Raw genomic sequence first — 6852 nt, 5'->3', positions numbered from 1 at the left:
AATCTTCTCATTATATCTAGTTCAAATTGAATCTAAACAAGAATTCTATTTTTTAGAACAACTCCCTTGATGGTATTTTCTCAATGGAGTTTCGTGGGTCCTTACCTCACGATAATTCCAAAAAAAAATCTTGGTTAGTTTTATTATGAAAAGTATTCTTTTAACAATTTCATCTCAAGACCTTTTATATATCGAGAGTTAGCGTCCATGTTTATCCATTAGAGGTTCCATTAGTTCAATACAAATCAAAAATTTTAAGTCTTTTTAGGAACACAGTACCGTCCTTGTACTTCTCCTTGGTACACCTCGTACAAACCCAAATTATCCCTTGGAATTTGTGGTTAAGAATTTATGTAAAAGATTTTATGCAAGAGATTTTAAAAATCCTACTTTAGAATGCAGCTTTTTGTTTCCAACTCATAGAATGATGGCTTGCTAGGTGCCTTTAATATCAAAATATAGTACTTGGGGATCTATGACGAGTGCTTGGTTGATGGTATTTGCAGCTTCGTTTGCAATCCCAGTACTTGTCATTTCGTTTGTAGTGGCCGTATCTGCAACATTATTGGTAGCTCTTGCCTCCATGACCTTCATAACTTTGTTCTTCGGGGCCATGGTCTTTAATCACAAGATTGTAGAGGGGATTTTGGCAATAGAGCTTGGGGGTTGTTGCAATCAGATTGATGGGGGATGGCGATCACAAGAATTGAGAAAATGAGGAATTCGATTTCAAAGCCCACGGAGTATCCTCCTTGTCTTTGTGACAATAATTTCCGTCCTCACACTCCTCTTACCCCACTCCCTCTTGCTCTATACTTTGAGAAGAGCCTCTCTTCTTTGATTAGGTTGCCTCGCAACGGCTCCTCATGCCCCATATTTATAGTTAAATTAAAGAAGAAGGGTTGTGGCCAAGAAGAGGAGCTCTTTGTTTGAGGGTATCTTGGCAATCTAACAATCTGGAAGCTTTCGAGATGCAATCTGATGTTGGTGATATGATCTTTGAGGTCTAGAGAGGTTGCCAGAGATGCCATGACTGATTCGCCTAGCTCTCTTGGATGATCTTGCTCCAATCTAGGCCTCTTATCGAACTGAGAAAAGGGGGAGATTGTTGGAGCCTTCTGTTGAGATTGAGGAGGAGAATTCAGGCTTTCATTCATGCTTTCAGCATCTCCAATTTTAGGAGGGAGAGAGAGAAAATATGGCATCGTTTTTTTCATTATAAAAAGGGGGGCCTGTTCATCATCTTCTTCTTCCTTAATCTTTCTTTTTTTTAAAAAGATTTAAGCTTTAAATTTTCTCTTACTTCCTAAGTTTTAAACGTGCTTAGTTAGGTTTGACTTACAAGCCAAGACTTCCATTCATATGGTGATTTTTCGTGAAGGATGTCTATAGATCTTATTGGCCCTGGAAGGTGTCCGGTTACAAATTTTGGATTATTTTATTAGATACTTCCTCTATTTAATGGTCTAGAATTCTCCAAATCTAATTACGAGAAGTCGACAAGATTGAAAATAATGTTGGAAGTTCACATCTGAGGTGAGGATACTAGGGGGCTTTGGTCATAAACTCCTTAGACAACTACCCTTCAAATTTCAGATAGTATCTTGGAAATTCCAATACTAGTTTAGGAAATGACTTGGAGAGAATATTACCTTCAAGTTGACATCATATCTAGCTAGAACAGAAAACATTGTAAAAAGTTATTTTTCTTAAAGGAACTATTGAGAAGGAATTGCTTTACTCTGTCTTTGTGTTGTGAAATAAAGACGTGTAATGAATTTGTATCAGGAGATAATCAAAGAAGCTATTTTTATATGTTGAATCTAAGGTGGTAGATAATTAGGTAATTAAAAATCCCCTCTCGAGGAAAGTAGGAGAATGGACCCTCTACGACGTCTCCAGACCTATGGTTGGCTGGTCTCGGTGAGCCGAGAGCTTTCCTAAAAAGGAATAAGAATTACATTTTAAATAGGTAAATGTATGACCATTAGAGATCAGAAAGCCTCTGACTTGCATCGTTTTAGGGCCGGAATGGGATTTTTGCACCATGGGTAGAAGGGATCACAATGCCACATTCCCCTTCATCTCCCATTCTCTTTTAACCTAGTGCAATGCAAGTTCGTTTCAGTTGGGCAATTCTATAAGAAGTGGAAACTCGAATTGCTAATACTAATCAATCATTAGTAGTTGATTTGACTCATAATAGGAACCAAAAACTTAGGTCGAGGATCCTCGTGGGAACGGCCAGAACTTCCACTACGGGGTAGACTCAAGCGAGCCTAGATAGCAAACTCTAAGGTATTTCATCAAATCCCGGATAGCATTTTCTAGGACATCACTTAATGGGCTACTAAGAATGTGTCGACGAGGAAGCGGCTTAGGTGAACACGTTACAGTTGGTATCAGAGCTCATGTTGATATAGGATACATGCAAGTAAATAAAACTAGTTATAATTACAACATTAAATATTTTTCCCTTAAGTTGTGAAAATCTTCTCTTGTTAATATATGTTCTTGGTTTCTGGTAGAGAGGCAAACCTTGGAAACGATTCTTGATTTTCCAAGTTATGTTTATGTCAGCAATGCACTCCTCTAGTTTCAGCTGGAGAAACCAGATGATGCGAATATTAGGTTAGATATATAATCCTTCGCAATTTGTATTATGAAAGACGATGGATGTTAAGCGGAGGGTATTGTTACATTGATGCAAACCATCTTGCTTACCTCCAGAACAATTTAAAGAGGCTAAGGTGGATGGAAACCCTTAAAGTTGCTAAGATTTATCTCTTCTATGAGGCCAGATTGAACTCAAACATGTTCACTAGAGGACAACAAGTCAAATTAAACTGGTACATCTATGAGAAGGTTATAAAGGTTATACCGACTAACTGAGTCATGGTTGTAGGATGCTCCAGTTACCGCAACTACAAGAAAGATGGATTACTTGATCTTTCCCTGAAATATAGATTTATGGATATCAATTCCCACAATCCTAATTACTATGTAATGGATGTATCGCAATGCCATGCCTAGGTTGTGGTAGAAAACCTTTTCCAAGAATAATATGTGCCACAAATGGGAACTCCAACAACCACAATGTGTGGCCAGGCCTTCCTTTATTCAAACTAAGTGATTGTGACTGGTGCCCACCACCTGTAGTGTGTAGTGGCAGGTACTGTCAGTGTAGTAATACACAGGCGGCTAGGCGGAGGCACCTTTACTCCCAACAACCTCTCACTTAAAGGAAAATCTGCCCCAGTGAGAGAGAGAAAAATGAAAAGACAGTACAACATGTACACATGTACAACTAGATGAGGAAAAAGACATCATCTCATCTAATGCCCATCAATCTCCTGAGGAAGGCAAAGCACTCAGTAGTGAGGCTCTTCGTGAGCAAGTCTGCAAGATTCTACTCAGTCGGAATCTTGACAAGGTCAATAGATCTGTCCTCAACGACCTCGCGAATGAAGTGATACCTCACCTCAATATGTTTCGTCTTCGCATGGAAGACCGGATTCTTGGCCAACTAAATGTCATTCATAGAATCCGAATGCAATGTCGGCATAGCATCTGTCATACCAAGGTTTGCAATTAGACGGCCTAACCAAATAGCCTCCTTGCAAGCCTCTGTGGCTGCAATATACTCTGCCTCTGTAGTAGAAAGGGCCATACACTTCTGCGCCCTGGATATCCAAGAGATAGCCCCTCCAGCATAAGTGAATACATAGCCAGAAGTGGACTTCCTACTATCTGCATGTCCTGCATAATCAGAGTCAGTGTACCCCACGACTCTTGTATCCTGGTTGCCATAACAAAGACACATATTTGCTATGCCCTTTAGGTACCTCACGATACCCTTCATGGCATCCCAATGTTTCTTGCCAGGTGTGGCCATATGACGTGCCACAACCCCAACTGTAAAAGCAATATCTGGACGAGTGGCTATCATGGCATACATAAGACTGCCCACGGCTGATGCATAGGGAATCTTGGCCATCTCGGCCCTCTGCTCATCTGTCTGCGGACGATCGGCCTGTGAAACCTTCACATGAGAAGGCAATGGATAGCCAATAGGCTTAACATCCTGCATGTGGAAGCGCTCAAGGGCTTTATGAATTTACTCCCTCTATGATAGATAGAGTAGTTCTTGAGATCTATTGTGCGTAATGCACATACCAAGTATATGAGAGGCTTGTCCCATATCTTTCATCTCAAAGCTCTTTTTGAGCTGAGCCTTAAGAGCATCTAGCTCTCAAGAGCTATTCTTGTTAAAAGCATGTAATCCACATAGAGTACCAAAATCAGTAAAGAACTGTCATGGGCTTTCTTCATGTACAAGCACGGATCCATAGCACTACGGCTGTAGCCCTGTGATTGACTGCATGAACACATCAAACTTATGGTACCATTTCCTAGGTGCCTACTTCAAGCCATATAGACTCTTCTTTAGCTTGCACACTAGGTGTTCCTTGCCAGGGTCTACAAAGCCCTTAGGCTGCTCCATGTAAATCTCATCATGCAATTCCCCGATGTAGAAAAGCCGTCTTTAGATCCATCTGATACAAGTCGAGGTCAAGCTATGCAACCAAGGCCAAAACTAAGCATAGGGTGGTCATCTTGACCACAGGAGAAAAGACTTCATCAAAGTCAACACCATGCTCCTGCTTAAAACCCTTAGCAACCAATCAAGCCTTGTATGTCGGCTTGGGGTGTCCAGGGGTACTTTTCAGCTTGTATACCCACTTGCATGGCAAAACCTTATTACCCTGAGGCAAGGAAACCAAATCCCAAGTCTTATTCTTATGCAATGAGTCAAGCTCAGACTGCATAGCCCTCTCCCAAGAGTGACAATCACCCCTGCGCATAGCCTCATCATAAGTAAGAGGCTCTCCTGCATCTATAACCAGTACATAATCCATAGAGGCGCAAAACGGTCAGGAGGTCGTCTATCTCTAGTAGAATGCCTCAACCCAGGCTCTGCTACCTGACCGACATCTTGTCTAACATCAGCATGTCTAGCATCTGGGCCATGAGCATCAAGTGATGCTACACGCTATCTAGCTAGCTGTGGAGCAGGCTGAACGGGAGTAGGTGGCTCCTCCTGAAAGATAACTCTGCGTACCTCAACCACTTTCTCAGGCTGCATATGCATTTTGTCCTCATGAAAGATGACATCATGGCTGCGGATCACTTTCCATGCATGCGGATCCCATAGACGGTAACCCATCTCTCCTGCATCTCCATAGCCAATGAAAATGCATTTGACACTTTTAGGATATAGCTTATTGCGTTTGTCCTTGGGTACATGGTAGAATGTCTCACATCCAAAGACACACAAATGATCATAAGAGGGGAGACTTGCCTGCCCATACCTCCTCTGCAACCTGAAAGTCAATGCCACTGCTAGGTGACCTGTTAATGAGATGCACTATAGTAGTAACTGCCTCAGTCCAAAAGTGTTGCGGTAAGCCAGCCTAGCTAAGCATGCTACAGACCCTTTCCTGAATGGTCCTATTCATGCATTCAGCCATACCATTTTGGGGTGGGATGTAAGGGGCTGTCAACTGACACTTAATACCCCGCTCATCACAAAACTGCTCAAAAGCACGTGATACATACTCACCCCCATTATTTGACCTTAGGCATTTGAGCCTTTTCCCAGACTGGTTCTCTGCCAATGCAAGCCAATGCTGAAATGTGTCTAAGACATCGGATTTTCTCTTTATGGGATAAGTCCAAACCTTACGTGAGTAATCATCTATGAAAGTAACAAAGTACTTTGCTCCACCAAGGGACTGACACGGCATGGGCCCACATACATCTGAGTACATAAGAGCCAAGGACTCACCCATGCGTTCCTTACCAAACTTTTTATGCGTATTTCTAGTCTTCTTGCCATACAAACAATGATCACAAGAATCAAAAAGCGAATAGTCAAAAGGTGGAAGATACTGCAAAGTATGGAGCATTTTCATTCCTTTAAGAGACATATGCCCCAAACGAGCATGCCAAAGGGATACATAGGAAATAGAACCCATAGACAAAACATGATCCAATGTAGCTCCTGATACAAGTAAGGGATAGAGGCTGCCAGACTTGGCACCTCTTGCAAGTACAAGCCTGCCACGAGTAATCTTCCATGCAGAGTCTCCAAAAGACACAAAATACCATGCATCATCAAGTTGTCTAGTTGACATAAGGCGTCAATGCAGATACATAGCGTACATCATGCAAAACAAAAGAACTACTAGAAGGAAACTGTAGCCTAACATCTCCAATGCCCATAATGTCAAGAGACTTGCCATCACCAAGACGCACAAAACCAGACATGGTACGATAGGTATGAAACCAATCTCGACAGGGTGTCATATGAAAGGACACACCCGAATCCAAGAGCCAGCACTGCACATACATAGAATGTATCTCAGAAGCGTGCAAAGCATTGCATGAAGAAGCTGCAAGTATGTAATCATCATCTGAATTAGTGGCATGCATGACATTAACCTCTTCTATCTTCACACTGGACTTTGCATGTACAATACTGCGCTCAGAAGACTTTTCTTGCACTTTTTCTTTTCCCTTTTCCTTGTGCTTATCATCGCGCATTTTATGGCACTGCGGTCTAATATGTCATGTTTTCCCACAATAATGACATGTAAGATAAGACTTCCGTCCACGGGACTTAGTGTGACCACGTGACTTGGACTTAGTGTGACCACGTGACTTGGACTTGGACTTTTGAGAGTCCCTGCTCTTATGATCATTATCATGCTTGCCATGTCTGCCACCTCTAACGATTAATGCATGTGAAGAGCGGAAAGCATCATTGTTTCTCATGTTGATTTCCTCAGT

This window comes from Lygodium microphyllum, chromosome 6 (genome assembly GCF_053477565.2).
Source record: "Lygodium microphyllum isolate KBCC chromosome 6, Lygodium_microphyllum_v1.1.10, whole genome shotgun sequence".
In the NCBI taxonomy this organism is placed as follows: Eukaryota; Viridiplantae; Streptophyta; class Polypodiopsida; order Schizaeales; family Lygodiaceae; genus Lygodium; species Lygodium microphyllum.
The sequence above is the reverse complement of the archived record's forward strand: the minus strand, read 5'-3'. Positions refer to the sequence as shown.